At 50.6% G+C, this 16,591-nt stretch overlaps 1 non-coding gene across 1 annotated transcript; it reads left to right on the forward strand.

Annotated features, from left to right (window-relative positions):
- Positions 1-218: 218 nt before the first annotated feature.
- LOC113885101 lies at positions 219-337 on the forward strand. The gene has a single exon (XR_003509142.1). It is a non-coding gene; the product is annotated as a 5S ribosomal RNA (ribosomal RNA).
- The last annotated feature ends 16,254 nt before the right edge of the window (positions 338-16,591 follow it).

Here is a 16,591-nt window from a genome sequence, read left to right on the forward strand (position 1 = left end):
CAGGGCTCCCGGGCCTGGCCAGGCGGTTGCTGGCCGGGGTTTGGTGGTGTTCAGGGGCATGGCGGCGTCGGCAGGCCGGAGTCCTGGTCGCGGGTTGTGTGGCTCAAGTACAGTGCGTGCCCCTGTGGAGAGGTGCTGCCGGCTGGCCTGACTGGCAGGTGAGAGCGAAAGGGAGGCACAGCACAGGGCTCTTAGGATACCCGGCGGCAGCCGCCTCCGTTTATGGCCATGCCACCCTGAAAGCGCCCGATCTTGTCTGATCTCGGAAGCTAAGCAGGATCGGGCCTGGTTAGTACTTGGGTGGGAGATCGCTTGGGAATACCGGGTGCTGTAGGCTTTTTGCCTCCCCTCTCCTTTAGCCCCCACCCACCGTGGCAACTCTTGGGCCCCCGCAGCCCCAGCCCCTTCCGGGGCGGGGCGGGGGGTGGCCTGGGCTGCGCCTCCCGCTGCAGACCTGGGTTGCCTCTGCGCGGCCCTCGAGCCCCTCTGCATTGGGCGTCCAGGAAACCAGACGACCCATCCCTAGGGTCTCCGTCTGGGGCTCCCTTGGCTGCCTCAGGCAATCCCGGGGGCGGGCTGCACCAGCTCCAGCCCCACCCCCACCCCCTGCCTCTCAGGCGATCGCGTGTGGTCGCGCGCGCCCCCGCGCGGGCACACACAGATACATCTGCACAGACGGTGCATGTATCTTGTTGAGATATATTTTGGTGACTATATGCCTGGGAGTGGGACTGCTGAATAATATGGTACTTCTAGTTTCTTGAGGAACCTCCATACTCTTTTTCCATAGTGGCTCTACCAACTCACAGTCCTACTCACAGTGGAGGAGCCTTCCTTTTTCTGCACATCCTCTCCAGCATTTGTTATTGACAGACTTTGCTATGAGGATCATTCTGACTAATGTGAAGTGGTACCTTGTTATAGTTTGGAGTTGAGTCTGTCCAGTCATTAGTGATGTTGAGCAAGATGACCTTTTCAAAACGCAGATCCAATTCTACCCCCTCCCTGCTAAAACTGCTCTTGTATTTTCCCATCATATTTCATATACGACCAAATCCCTTCATTGCTTGGTCCCCACTTTCTTCTCTGATTTCTTTCCACTGGAATGCCCTCTGCACTCTTTTGGTTCCATCCCCTAGGGCATTGTTCATTTCTTGAATGTACAAAGTTTCCCTTGTCACATAGCCTTCCAAGATGCTATTTTACCTGCCTGAAATTCTCCTGCGCCTCAACCCTGGTGTACGTTGGTTCAACCTATGGATCTCAACTCAATTGTGACTCTGAAAAGCCTTCTCTGACACCCAGTTTTTGGTGAGGGAAGAGTCCCCTATATAAGTTCTCACAGTGTCTGCCTGTTATTTATCATTAGATTAGTCTCAGTGAAAGCAGGAACTGTGTGTCTTCTTCTCTCAGCATTCTATATCCAGAAGCTTATTACATGCCTACAGAGTTCCTGATTCCCAGTGGGAAAGACTTGAGGCACTGATGTGCATCTCTGCCCTGAGAGCAGGAAAGGTAAATGTTGTCAACTTCAGGTATCTCCTCACAGGGAGAGAGTCGCCACCAGGGCCCCTTCAGAATGTTAGAGTAAATAAGTGAAATCAAGTGGGAATGATCAGGGCCAGTTTGTAAGACTCAACGCTAAGTTATTCTAAGTTTGAGAATATTCAAAAGAGGAAAAGTAGAACCTTTTGGCTGAGATGTTAATTGAGCAGCTGTTTCTGGAATTTGCTAATCATGACACATAACGCTAGCCCAAATTTGTTGTCCAGACACGTTCCTCTGCTGACAAAGGCAGGTGGCGGGTTTTATTCTATTTTAGGTTGATCAAAGAAGAGACGGAGAACACGAGCAGCGGGCCGAGGAGACTGAGAGCAGGGAGGGCAGGGGTAGCTTAGGCAGCCTCCGTCGTTTTACATTAGTGAGCTCCCTCAACCTGCATCCCGCCTCCTCATGTGCCAGCTCCTGCTCGCCCTGCAGTGGGCAGTCCAAGCCCCAAAGGAGGCAGCACAGCCCAGCCCAGGAGGGAGACCGACTGGGCATCATGACTCTGGTATGTGTCTGCCTCCTCCCTGCCACATCCTTCCCCCAGGACACTGGTTTTCTTTTCTATGTTTGTTTTTTGTTTTTTTTCTTTTTACCCAGAAGATAATCAGGTACATTTGCTATGCTCAGAGGTCTAAAATTTTTTAAACTGCCTAGTTTTTAAGCATTCCACAATGGCACAGTGACAAATTACTCTTGATATTTGGACCACCGGCTTAGCACGTCATCGTGAACTCAGCCAGAGCCTGTCTCTGTAACATTGGGCCTGGCCTGTGCTGGGCACAGCAGCTGCAGGGAAGTTTCTGTTCTCAGGGAGCAGACAGCTTCGTGAAAGTAACCATAGGCAGCTCTCATGGTGTGTGAGAGCAGTGCAGCACATTTTCCACTGGGGATGCCTGGCTGCAGGTTGCAGGGCATGTGGTGGGAACAAAACCAAGAATCTACACTGGTCTGCTTGCTGATGGACCTGGCCACGTGCTCAGGCCAGCTCTATGTGTGAAACCAGGTTAAAAGCCCAGGGCCCCAGGGAGGACATCGGGCTGCCTCACTTTTCTGGATCTAAAACTGGGATGATGACCTAGGGCTTTTGGTGACAGAGTGTGTGGCTCTAAAGCACATGTTCCAGCTTTCTGGCGTGTTTAGCTTAGGTTTTGTGAGTGCATTGCTATTTACCCCATGAAATCACGTGTACAACACTCTGCTTTGTAACTGGACTTGTATTATCTCTTTTTTCTGTTACCACCCATTTCATGTTAGCTGCATTGTTAGTCAGCTTATAATTAAATTAACTATGAATCATTTTAGCGGCCTGTGAAGTGGTAACTAGTCCATTTTATGGTCTTTTGATACACTGTTTTTATAATTTGTATCATTGGCTAATTAGTTGATATTTAAAATTCTTTGACGATTTCTCTGTGGTTTCCATGCTTGATTTCTTTCCGAATATTTGTAAAAGAACAGTTCTGTATGTTTTCCTTGCTGTTGAAGTTCTCTGACAGTGTTTCTGCTTTCATCATTGGTTTTGATTTCCTGTCTCATCCTGTTGTCTGCTTAGTCGTCATCAATCCAGACCCACCACCCCGCCAGCCCCCAAGGCTGTAGTTTACCCCTCCATCTCCCCTCCGCCGTCCCCCCACTTGTTCTGGTCATAGCACTGCTGTGGTCCACAGCATGTGTCCCCTTAGTCGGGTTTGTGCTTTGTCTTCATGTCTCATTAAATGGTGTTTTTCCCCCATAGCAGTAAGTTGAATTGGTGTATCACTATGCAGTTACAGGAGAAGGCAATGGCAACCTACTCCAGGACTCTTGCCTGGAAAATCCCATGGACCAGGAACCTGGTAGGCTGCAGTCCATGGGGTCGCACAGAATCGGACACGACTGAAGCGACTTAGCAGCAGCAGCACGCAGTTATAAGCATAATGTAGATGGATCCTAAACTACATATCATGTGTAATTCATAAATGAGATTGTGCTTACAAAAAGAAATGATCCTTTTAAGTATAGAATTAATGGACTTTTAGATATGCAGATGACACCACCCTTATGGCAGAAAGTGAAGAGGAACTAGAAAGCCTTTTGATGAAAGTGAAAGAGGAGAGTGAAAAAGTTGGCCTAAAGCTCACCATTCAGAAAACTAAGATCATGGCATCTGGTCCCATCACTTCATGGGAAATAGATGGGGAAACAGTGTCAGACTTTATTTTTTGGGACTCCAAAATCACTGCAAATGATGATTGCAGCCATGAAATTAAAAGACGCTTACTCCTTGGAAGGAAAGTTATGACCATACTAGATAGCCTATTAAAAAGCAGAGACATTACTTTGCCAACAAAGGTCCATCTAGTCAAGGCTATGGTTTTTCCAGTTGTCAGGTATGGATATGAAAGTTGGACCGTGAAGAAAGCTGAGCGCTGAAGAATTGATGCTTTTGAGCTGTGGTTTTGGAGAAGACTCTTGAAAGAGTCACTTGGACTGCAAGGAGATCCAACCAGTCCATTCTAAAGGAGATCAGTCCTGGGTGTTCATTTGAAGGACTGATGCTAAAGCTGAAACTCCAGTACTTTGGCCACCTCATGCGAAGAGTTGACTCATTGGAAAAGACTCTGATGCTGGGAGGGATTAGGGGCAGGAGGAGAAGGGGACGACAGAGGATGAGATGGCTGGATGGCATCACTGACTCGATGGATGTGAGTCTGGGTGAACTCCAGGAGTTGATGATGGACAGGGAGGCCTGGTGTGCTGCGATTCATGGGGTCACAAAGAGGCAGACACGACTGAGCAACTGAACTGAACTGAACTGACACAATATCCTTTCTGTGTTGGTGCTTGTATTTAAGACTGTAAATCTCATCAGCTTTTGCACAGTTAATGTGTCTATTAGACTCATTAAAAAAGTATCTTGTATGGTTAATAAAATGTAAAGACTGCACCTGCTATTATGCTAGCTTTCATTCTTACATATTTCCACAGGGAACTTGCTTTAATGAATTTATTTTGAGAAGTTTTAAATCAAATTCTACGTCAGGATTTTACATTAATGTCCAATAGGTGGTTAGATTTGTTCAATGTTAAAATAGGTATTATGGTAACTTCCTGATCAGTTAAATTACTAATTTAAAGTATAACATGTTTTTCATTAAGAGAAACTAACTTATAGAGAAATTTGGCTGAGAATAGACAACTGTTAAGGCCTTTTGTTGTACGGAATGCTGTGCTTTAATAAATCATGATGTTGTAATAGAATGGTATCTTCCTAAGTAATAATTTATAGTGTTTCTCTAGTAAATCTTGAATAGCTTATTTAACTTCTGTGGTCAAAAAAAATGTTCTGTTTCCAGTCACATGTTCTCTAAATCTTCATGTCACTTACATGTTTGCCCTCATTTTTGCTTTACTGTATTTGCCTATACGGATTCTTGAAATTTTAGCTTCAAAGTTGCAATAAATCATGTTTCTCTTCATTTCTTTGCATGCATCTGTCAGCCTAGTGATTTAAGGAAGCAGCGTCGAAAGGTAAACTATTTAGTAATTTAGCAGGCCTTTGTTTCTCTGTGAAGTATTAAAGAGTCCTTATCGTTTAACGTGAATGAACACTGTGTGGTTATGTCCTAGTGAATAATTGACATTTTAATGGAAGTGATGAAACTCACCCACTACTTAAAGTGTGCTGATGGTTCTGTTGGAAATAGGTCATTCGTTGGGACAATTTTAACAGTTTGCCTTTCTCCCACTTGTTTGCCTTCTGATCATCTCATGCTTGTTTATAATAGACATAGTATTATTTATTATTTTTAAAATCATCTTTACTTATTTTTTTGGCCATGCTGCACAGATTATGGGATCTTAGTTTCCCAAGCAGGGATCAGACCAGTGTCCCGGCAGTGAAAATGCCAAGTCTTAACCTCTGGACCACCATGGAATTTCCACTTAGTGTTTTCTTATAAGAAATAACTGAATCAGAGCCATAGATGTTAGATTTGCGGGAAGCCAATTTAATGATGGTGGGTAGCAGTGTGCAGGAGGCTCTGTGTGCCGGGCACGTGCTTTCTGAGTCTGTCATCTTATCCCCAGGTGAGGTCCAGGCTACTGCTGTCCCCATTCAGCAGACATAGACACTGAGGCTTAGCGAGGCTGGGCAGCCTGCCCAGGCTCTCACACCCAGCAGCGCAGTGTGGACTGGTCTGATCAGAGCCTGGACATTTAACTGTGGTGCCGTCCAGCCCGCTTTCCTCCAGAGGCTCTCGTGTCCATCACGGCATCCCTGATGGAGGGAGCATCAGGAGGGAGCCCGCTGCCTCTCCCCTCGGGTCATTTGGATGAGCCCCTGTTGTTGGAGTCCAGTGCCCCAAGGGCTGGCCTTCCTTGTCCCTCTCCTACTGCCAGCCCGCTGACCGAGCAATCCTGGGCCTTCCCGCAGGACTTGGGCGGCCACACTGCAGTTCAGGCAGCTCAGTGCCCAGGAGCCCTTCTGCTGGGCACAGCAGAGCAGCTCCGTCCCCCTGGGGTTGGTGACCTGGGTGTGCCACTCGCCCACTCTGTGGCCTGCTTTGCCCTCCTGTTCAGTGAGAACACGGCACTGCCCATCCTAGCCACGTGGGCACCACTGGGATGGCTCCCATCCTGGGGGAGGGAATCCAGGCTGCAGACCCAGAGGCCTTCCTCAGGAGGAGGCCCAGGGGAAGGGGCTGGCTTGGGCCCTGACTCTGAGGCAGGTGTTTGTCTCTACTGAGTCCATAGTCAACCCAGGTGTGTCACTTCTCTGCTCTGTTCATTGTTGTTTTCTGATTTTTATAAATGCTTATTTTAACTTGAATTTGAGATTGATCCCTGTTCACTTCCATGTGGATAATTTCTAGCCTTTGTAACCTTCTGTCGTCTGAGGGTTCTTGTTAGAGCTCAGGGGAGGGTGCCCAGTTTATCCAGCTGCTGTTAAATGAGTTCAGCTGTATTTTTCACTAAGTCACTTTGTTGTCCCCAAGCTCCTGTGGGGCTGCACGGGATCAGTATTCTTTACAGAATCCCACTAAAAAGGCACAGGTTAGTTGGTTAAAACAACACACTCATTGTTTATAAAAATACATGCCATGCATGTCTCCTAAAACCTCCCCTGGCTTAACCACACACCCAGATGTATCAGTGAGACCTGTCTGGACCCTGAGGGGTCAATCTGTTCCCCACACTGTTCCCACCACTGTCTTTCCTGCCCTCATACCCAGAACCAGCAGATGGGAGTCCAGGAGAGATCATCTTCTTTTTACTTTTTTTAAATTAGTTTATTTTTTAATTGAAAGATAATTGCTTTACAGAATTTTCTGTCAAACCTCAACATGAATCAACCATAGGTACCCATATATCTCCTCCGTTTTGAACCTCCCACCCCTCTAGGGTGATACAAGATCATCTCTTAGTGAAGACGTGGGGGTGCTTTATGGAATCCACTGTGAGCGAATGACACTCGAACTGCATGTAAGCACTTCAGTGGGTAGCCCCCAGTCTGTATGTTACCGAGAAATACCAGCCAGGCACACGGTGTTTGCATGGAGGGGTTAGGTACCTATTCTGTGTTTCTCTTGTTGTCATGAGTTCCAGTAACCTGCATCATCACTACAAATGATCTTGGGTGGTGGCACAAGCTGTGTCCTTTTCTCCTTCAAACAGAAAGGTCTGGATGGCTTTGCTGAGAGGTTTCTTACTCTAGCTGTGGTGCTTCTGAGCAGCATCTGGCGATGAGCACAGTCCTTTCATCAGGGCAGTTCATGCCATGCAGGGTTCATGAGGCCGGTGTCGCTCTGCTGTCCTTCCCAGTGGGGCCATCTGGTCGCTGGATTCCAGGAAGGCAGAGCCCGGCTGCAGGGAGGCTCCCCTCCGGAGTCTCTGCACTCAGTCAGATGCTCTCGCTGCCCCATAGCCCCGCTTCTCTTGAACAACACAGTCCTTTAAGATGGCATTAAGCTATAACAAGGTTTTTTTTTTTGTACTTGGGGGAAAGCATAGCTAATAGATTTTCAAATAAGTTTCTGGTTATAATGTAAAGCCTGTGTGATTGCCTTTTTCAAAACAGTCTATTGTTAGCCAGTTGTACACTTACCTCACTCCCTCAGCTGCCAGCTTTACGGGAAGAGGTAGGAGATGATAAGACTGCCATCAAATGTGAAACCTCGCCCACCGCCTCGCTGCGGTCCCTTCAGCTGGACCGCCTGCACACGAGGGCGCTGCACACAGCCACCCACGAGGACATCAGGGATGCCCGCAAGTAAGCGGCCTGTGTGCGTGTCGTCAGTTTCAGGAGCCCTGCGCCTCTTGTCTTGAAAGAGTTGCAAGGATGATTTTAAAGGAATACCACTGGGTTCAGTGCCTGTGTTTAGTGGTGAACTTCAGGTGCTGGGGAAGAAGAGCTCAGTGAACTCAGTGATTTTAGAAAACGTCCTCCTCTACAGATTGACTCCTGTGGTAGCTTTCTTTCTGCTCTTGGTAGAGGTCTGCCAATCGCGGGGCACGTTCCTGATGGTGACGGCCCCGTGCCTCTCGGGTTCGCTCTTGAGGGTCCCTCCCTTTTCCACAGGGGTCTCCTCTCAGGAGACTCTGTCCCCTCCTGTGATGGACACTGTCCTCATTCAGACCACCACCTGAGCTCCCGTCCTGAGCCAGGCAGCGCTCGATGGAGGGCACATGTGGTCACCTGACCAGCAGCCCTGCACGGTGACCATTGTTATCCTGCCACAGCCTGGGACGGTCACCCTGCGGGAGGCGGGGTGAACTGCCCAAAGCAGGGGAGCTAGCCTTCTCCTGTAGCGTCGTCACCTGCCGAGCAGCGACTCTAAGGGAGGGTCAGAGCCCCCTCTGCACCAGCTGGCCTGGAGTCAAGCCCTCCTTGGGAGAGAGCTGGAGGCAGAGAATCTCAGCTTCCTGGTGCAATTGTCTGTGGCCGGGAGCCTGCAGTGCTCTTGTGGAGTGTGGTTGGTAAAGGAGATGCCACTGTCAGCTGCGAGGTTGAGGCGTGAGTGTTGCTTGGTGCCCGTTTCTATCAGTAGCTCTTGTGGAGGGGTGTGTGTTTGCACGAGGGTGCCAGTTAAAATTGTTTTCTCTCCCCGAAGCTCGACAGGCTCTCAGGACAGCCCTGGCAACAACCCCAGCAGCAGCACCAGCAGGCAGGACTCGCTGCACAAAGCCCTGAAGAAAAAGGGCATCAAGTCCTCCATCAGCCACTTGTTTCGCAAGAAGGAAAAGGGCTGGCCTGAACACCCTGGCAAGGAGGCGTTAGGACCAGGTGGGTGTTTCACCGTTCAGAGGGAGGAGGGCCTGCAGGCATGTCCCTTCTGTGTCTCCCCCCGTTATCCCCACGAGGTTCCTGTCACTCACACTGGGGGTCCTCCTGGGAGCAGGAGAGGAGGAGGTGTCTGTCTTCTCAATGGGTCTGTGATGATCGGATAAGTTAACGAGTGGATGGATGGATGAATTAACAGTGGATGGATGGATTGATTAGTGAGTGGATGGATGGATAAACACATGGCTGGCTGGATGGGTGGATGAATGGAGCATGGAGTGAATAAAGCAGATGATTGTACTCCAGTGCTAGAAACATATTCTATGAAATTGATTGAGTAGGAGCTGGGCAAAGATTGTTTCCTCCAGAACAGTGACAAGTGTTTGGAAACGGCCTAAGTGCTCATCAGTGAAGGGTGAGGTACAATCTGTGGACACCCCACAAGGAACGGACCCCCTCCTTCCTGCCATCTTCCCCATCCCGAGGAGCTCATCAGGGGTTCTACCCATGCCCCACACCTCACCCCACAGCCACGCAGGTCCTCCTGGGGTCCCCTCATCACACAGGGTTATCATCAGGCCCCCATCTCGCTCAGCTTCCTCTCCTTGGGGACAGCATATGTTCCTGACTCTTCAGCCACAAATTTGCTGAGTGTCTTGTTTGTGCTGGGTGTGGGATTTACAGGAGTAAGTAAAGCAGATGTGGTTTGGAGCACAGTCAAGTGACAAGAGAGAAAAAGGAGCAGATTATTAAATGCTATCCCTATTATTAATAAATACAATGCTGAGATGGATGGTGCATTGGTTGTATACCAGATGCTGTGTGTGCCCCTTACCAAGCAGGTGCTGCCCCCTCCCGATTTACAGAGGAGGACACAGTGACGGTCACGTGGTCAGGGAGTGGTGAGGGCAGGTTCACACCCACCCAGTGGGACCAGGCACTTTACTGAGCCCCGGCCACCTCTCCGGTGGATGCAACAGGAATGAGATGGCTCTATGTCATGATGATTCAATGGACATGAGTTGGAGCAAACTCCAGGAGATAGTGAAGGACAGGAAAGCCTGGAGTGCTGCAATCCAAGGAGTGACAAGAGTCGGACACAACTGAGTGACTGAACTAAAACCTGAGTGTGTGCTAACCTGTTTCAGTCGTGTCTGACTCTGCGACCCCAGGAACTGTAGCCCACTAACTCCTCCGTCCATGGGATTCTCCAGGCAAGAAGACTGGAGTGGGTTGCCATGCTCTCTTCCAGGGCATCTTCTCAACCCAGGGATCGAACCCACATCTCTCATTATCTATTGCATTGGCAGGCAGGATCTTTACCCCTAGCGCCACCTGGAAAGCCCCAGTGAATGCTGACAACTAGAAATGCAGAAAATGAGGGCTGCTCCTAAGTTAAACTGGAAGAGCAGCAAGCACATGTTATAAAGAGGAAAACACACGATGAGCGACAACAGCGCCAACAGAAACAAGGGATGCGTTCACCCACAGAAAGAAAATGTCTGTGCCATTCGGAAGAGGAGCCCGCCAGCCCTTGGAGGGACAGTTGGAACCAGAATGAAAACCGAGGCCATGGTCAGCAGTGCCTACCACATGGCCCAAGTGGCGTGGTGTCACTCACTGGGCTTCCTGCGTCCCCAGAGCTGCTGGCAGTAACATCTCTGAGTGCTAGGCTGGGCAGCGTCCCCGAGTGAGCTAAGGCATCACTGCTCTCCTTCCAGTGCTGCTCCGGCGCCCTCTGTGGGGGACCACCCTCATCCCCTGCCCTGCCACCCTCTGGGGCCCAGCTGCCCCCTGGGATCCTTTCAGCCCTTGAGCTTGGGTGTTCCCAGCCCTCTGCCACGCCGGTCTGGGACGTGACTCAGGACTTGGGCTTGAGATATCAAGGAGACCGTGAATCTGGAAGGACACCACCCTGGGGCCCATGAGAGAGCAGGAGAGCAAAGCTCCCAGGGGGAGGAAGCAGAGCTGGGGAACGTGCCCACAGCCTCCACTGCCTCCTGCACAAGTGCCTTTTCTTTGTCTCTCCTTGACCTGAAACAAACCCCAGCTGCTGCTGCTCCACAGGTGATTCCTAAAGATGCACCTCCTGCCAGAGCTATTGTCCTGCTTCTCTGGGGCTGCCTGAGTGTGCTCAGGAGCGTCAGACAAGTAGGGTTGCCACACTTCATACTGGAGGTGGGGAGCCTGATACTGGGGAATGGTTGGGGGGTGGGGGAGGGCCTTATGCTGGACTAGAGCCTGATACTGGACTAGGGTCTGATGCTGGGGGAATGTCTGATGCTGGACTAGGGCCTGATGCTTGGGAACATCTGATGCTGGACTTCGTTCTGATGCTGGGGGATGGCCTGATGCTGTGGGGCACATCTGATTCTGGACTAGGGCCTGATGCTGTGGGAGGGCTTGATGCTGGGGGGAAGGTCTGATGATGGTGGGCAGCCTGCTCCCAGATGTACATGGAGTTGAGGATAAATCTCTATTGGAAATCTTTTTTTTCATACTTTCCTGACCAGCTTGCTATGTTCTTTTTAACTTAAGGATCATTTTGTGCAATATCGGTTGATTTCTGCCATACATCAACATGAATTAGCCATAGGTGTACGTATGTCCTGTCCCTCTTGAATCTCCCTCCCACTTCCCCTTGCTACATTCTTGTTTCTATGGATATATGAATAATAAAGACCGTTGACTAAAATAACATGAAAAGCTCCCACACACAAGTGTGCACGTGCACACTCCCTTGTGCATTATTCGGGTCCACGAGAGGGCCCTGTCCCCGCAGATGCTGAAGTGATGGAGCCTCTTGTCTCCGGAGCCAAGGGCATGAACACACTGTCGGTCGTCCTCTAGGGACACCTATGCTTCCGCCTTCTGGCCTTTCCATTGCATCCGTCCATTTCTCTTAACAGAATGTCCGTGTGATGACACGGGCTCCCGTTACCAGCTCTGGTCTGTTCTCAGTGAGAGTACAGCTTACCCTCAGCACTCTTTATTGGCCCTGGGAAATTTTGCTTCAGTACTTTATTGAAAGAAAGCAATAAATAATACTGTGATAAAAATAGTTCAAAAGTAGACTGTACATACTTTGTCACATATTTGGGAAGTTCACAAAAGATTAATAGGAAAATAGAATGATAACAATGAATTGTACAAGTAAATTAAAGGCGGAACCCACATGTAAAGAGACATGCTGTCTCTGTCTACCGAGATACCAGCTGCATAATAAATATCGCACCATGACCTGAATGCATCTCTTGCTGGCTTTTAATGTGCCGCTGAAAAAGTAAAAGTTACATTTGCTACTTATACAATCCAGTATGGCTATGTCATCACAATCTAAAAATGTATGCTTAGGTCCATTCTTTAAACATGTTTACAAACAGATGTAAAAAGATGATTTACATAAAAATAAGGCCTTTGTCAGAGCTGCACTATGCTGTCTGGGAAGTGGCACCTTCACTGTCCAGCTCGATGGCTCCACAGTGGGTGCAGGGCATCGCGATTGGTCCCCGAAGAGTCTCACCAGAGAAGAGGGATCCAGGTCCACAGAGACTAGGTTATGGGAGAGATTTTCATAGTCTTCTTTTAGTCATCCTTTCAGCCCAAATTTCATTAGAAGCTCACATTTAACACTCAGTACTTTTAAATCACCTCACACTGCGGACAAAAAGCATTTCTTGCTAGAAAAAGTACAGTTTAGGCCAGTCAAAATCCAACAACAATTGGTTGAAATTAAGTTTGCTTATTTCAGAGTGATTGTTGGAGAGCTTGGTTACATTCTGGAAGGATAATGCACACCATGTCATAATGATTTTACAATCGTAGGAAAACCCCTTCTCTCGTGGTTTAACATTTAAAAATTAAACAATAATTACAATAAATGCATCATTTACAAAAGCCCTATATTTGTTCATAGGATTTATACAGACAAGTACTACAGTACATTCATTTGAAAGACTAAAATCAGGTATCAGAACATGAATTGATCTGAAAGGTTATTTATAGCCTGAATATACAAGAAAAAGTAAGTAATAATATAAATGAAGTCATAAGTTTACATAAATATAAGAAACATTAAAGTCTAAAATATTTTCTCTATGGTATTCATGAATTTTTCACTAATTAAAAACTAAAAATCTTCGGGTCCATGTAACAAGTATTAACAGAGTAAAGATTGTATCGAGTTCAAAATGTAGTGTTTGTCCTATACTGGACGCTGTATAATTATCTGGAGAATTAGTGCGGGTAAACTGGAAACAAACACACAGACGAGTCAGTCCTGGGACGGCAGCTGGTGCCTGAGCCCCTGCCCCTCCAGACACACCCCCCACCCCATTCTGGGCTTCAGCTGCTTTGAGAATTCAGAGAAACATGGAGGACCAAGCAGATCAAGGAGAGAACTCTGTGGCTGACTTTATTCTCACATATAGCTAAAAGCTGCTGGTAAAAAAACCTCAAAAGACCAATCCAGCTTTCTAGCTGAGATGTGAACAGGACAGAGCAGACAGCCTCCTGCCCTCAGAGTGGCTCGAGCAGGGCTGGGCCCCCGGGCCAGACCCACCAGAGGACCACCCAGAGCAGCACCTGCAAGGGAGGGTGGCCCCTCAGTGGCAGCCGAGCCCCAGATGCCAGTGCACCTCCGTGTGAAACGCTGGCCTCCACACATAGAGGCCCAGGGCAGGGCAGCCTCGTGAACCCTGATGCTCTGGGCCCTGTTCCCTCCGAGAACGTGCACGCAGGGCATGGCCGGGAGCACTGCCGCTGTGGGAGGGACACCGGTGCGCGCGGACGCGAGGGAGCCTCAGCAGTGCTCTGAGACCACTCCGGGGGCAGCGGGGCACCAGGGTCACGTTCTTTGCTGCTGAGGGCTCTCCCGGGCTGACCTCTGGAGACCCGCTGATCCTCCACTCCGGGGAAGTGGGCTCCATGCCCCTGCGAGACCAGGCCGTCCTGTACTCACCCCGAAGCTCAGCAGGAGCAAGTCCTGACTGTAGCGGAATCCAGCCTCTGCGTTCCCGCCATGCTGCCGGGTCCCACGAGCGCGGGAGGAAGCGTGCAAACACAGAGTGCGGTTAGTCGTGCAATGTCACATGGGGCACGAGGACACACACTCACACCCGCAGCAGCGCCCACTCGTACTGAGGGTCTGGGGAAACTTCTAGAGGGTGAATGAGCTGGAGAGAGCGAGCCTGGGGGCTGCCACGTGGGGGTCCCTGCCACCTGGGGTGGGGAGGGCGGGGAGGGCGGTCACACTAGAGCAGCAAGGGCACATTCGATGACAGAAACGCCAAGAGGACAGGTACTCCCGGTGAGCACCTGCCAGTCTCTCCTTAGACCTATGGATTCACAGAGCACCACATTCACAGATTGGACAGTCTATTGTTACTCAATTTTACACTTACCTCATTCCCTCAGCTGCCAGCTTTACGGGAAGAGCTACCAGATAACAAGACCACCATCAAATGTGAAACCTTGAGATCGGGTGTGCTGGGTGGTATGGCGGTAGACGGAGGCGGCTGCCGCCAGGTGCCCTAAAAGCCCTGCGATGTGCCTCTCTTTCACTCTGACATGTCAGACATGCCAGTCGGGCCAGCCGGCCGCACCTCACCATGGGGGCGCGTGCTGTACTTGAGCCACACGACCCCTCGGCCTGCCAAAGCCGCCACGCCCCTGAACACTGCCAACCCGCGGCCAGCAACCGCTTGGTCGGGCCCGGGGGCCGGAGGGCTTCCGGGACCCCCAGCGGCAGGGCGTGCGTGCGGGCCCTGGGGGGTGGGTTGAGGGGCGCGGAGGTCTCGGCGCCCTCCCGCCCTGGGCCTCTCCAGGCCCGGCCCGCTCAGCGGGCCTCCCGGCATCCCGTTCGCTGCTCAGGGCCAACGTGGCCCGGGAGGTGTCTGGCTTCGAGGCCCGCGCCTCAGCCTCCTGCGGGCCTAGGCGCTGCCCAGCCGGGGCCCTGAGCGCCCATCCTGCCCGGACCCTGCCCAGTGCCCAACCCACTGGGAGCGACCAGCGCGGTGGACTGGAGGGCCTCAGCCCCGCCCCTTCGCCCCACCGAGGATCCCTTGCCCCAACGCCGCCCGCCAAGCACACGACCTTCCTGAGAGAGCAGATGAGCCACAGGCAGGCACACGGACAGACGCCCAGACACTCGCATGCACCCACGCGAAGGGAGACAGCCGGCCGGCGCAAGCTCCTCAGCCAGAGCCATAGCACCTGTGAGAGGCCGGGGCCAGAGGAACGGACAGGCGGCCGGCTGTCGCGAGAGACAGAGGCAGAAAGAGATGAAGGTTCCGAGACAGACTGGAAGACAGCGAGAGGGAGATACAGACAGACAGACAGAATCATGTGTGCACGCGCGCGCGCGCGCGCACACACACACACACACACAGGGACACAGAGACAGAGAGAGGGGGACAGAGAGCGAGTGACAGAGAGACGGCAAACGGGAGACAGACAGGGGAGAGAGGATGGCATCTGACCCGAGATAGACACACTGGCACAGACTGTGAGCCACCTCAGAGGGAGGCCGCGCGGAAGAAGCAGCTCCCCCCAAGGGAGGGGGCATCAGCCTTGGGCCGGGCCCCAGCTGGATGGCTGGACGCGGTGCCCTGGGGCTGGCGGTCACCCGTGGGGACCCCAAGACTTCCTCGCAGCCAAGGTCTCAAAGGTCCCCTTCGGCTTGGCTACCTAAGGTGGGAACCAGCCCCCGCCCCTAGGCCAGAGGGTGAGAGAGAGACAGTGTGTGTGTGTGTGTGTGTGTGTGTGTGTGTGTGTGTGTGTGTGTGAGTGTGTCGGTGGGCGAGGGTAGGGTCAGGTAGACTTGGGGCAGGGTGGATACCCAGAGTGGAGGGGGAAGGGTGTGGAGGCCGTGGGTTGGGAAGCTTGCGTGGTCCTCTTGCTGTCTCTCTTTCCCTCTTTCTCCGTCTCCCTTACCTGTGGGTTCCAGCTCTTGACCTGTCTAGGGGGCGGTGCGTGTTGTGTGTGTGTGTGTGTGTGTGTGTACCTCCAAACCCAAAGCAACTTTCTATGGAGACGTAGTGAAGGGTAAATGCACTCTTACTCATCTGATATACCCTAAAACACTGGACATGTCTGGACTCAGACTTTGAGGGCAGCCTTCCTGCCGACTCTGGCAGTCATTGATGGTGCTACAACTGTAATCCTCTAAAGGACCAAAAGTCCTGTACAAGTCCAGATATCTGCTCTGTACAGTGTCTTCCTACAGTACAGGAAAGTATAGAACAGAATGACACATTCTTTTTTAATTGTACAGATGACTCAGCTGCTATTTGCTGCCTAGTCAACATGGTCAACATGAGGGAGTCAAGCAAGAGTTCCAAATCCCTTGAATGTGGCCCTTGGAAATACTTCTGTTCTTAGTTGCTAAGTTGTGCCCAACTTTGATGCGACCCATGGCCTGCGGCCAGTCAGGCACCTCTGTAGCTTTTCCCAGGCAAGAATACTGGTGTGGGTCACCATTTCCTTTTCCAGGGGATCTTCCCGACCCAGGGATCAAACCCGAGTCTCTTGCAGGCAGATTCCTTTCTATCTGAGCTATGATACTGCTAATTCCCTAGTCGAAATACGAAGAAAAGAGCTAGTGTTCTACTAAGTGCAAAGATGATTTAAGAAATGGAAGGTTTCCTTTGTTGGTATATTTGAATCTTTATTTAGTTTTATTTTTACTATTAAGGCTACTTGAACAAGGCAATGGAGAAAACCCAGAATTGAAAAGCAATCGACTTTTTTAAAGAAACATGTGGCAGGTGAAACATTCTTTGT

The sequence above is a fragment of the Bos indicus x Bos taurus genome, chromosome 27, assembly GCF_003369695.1.
Source record: "Bos indicus x Bos taurus breed Angus x Brahman F1 hybrid chromosome 27, Bos_hybrid_MaternalHap_v2.0, whole genome shotgun sequence".
NCBI classification, from domain to species: Eukaryota; Metazoa; Chordata; class Mammalia; order Artiodactyla; family Bovidae; genus Bos; species Bos indicus x Bos taurus.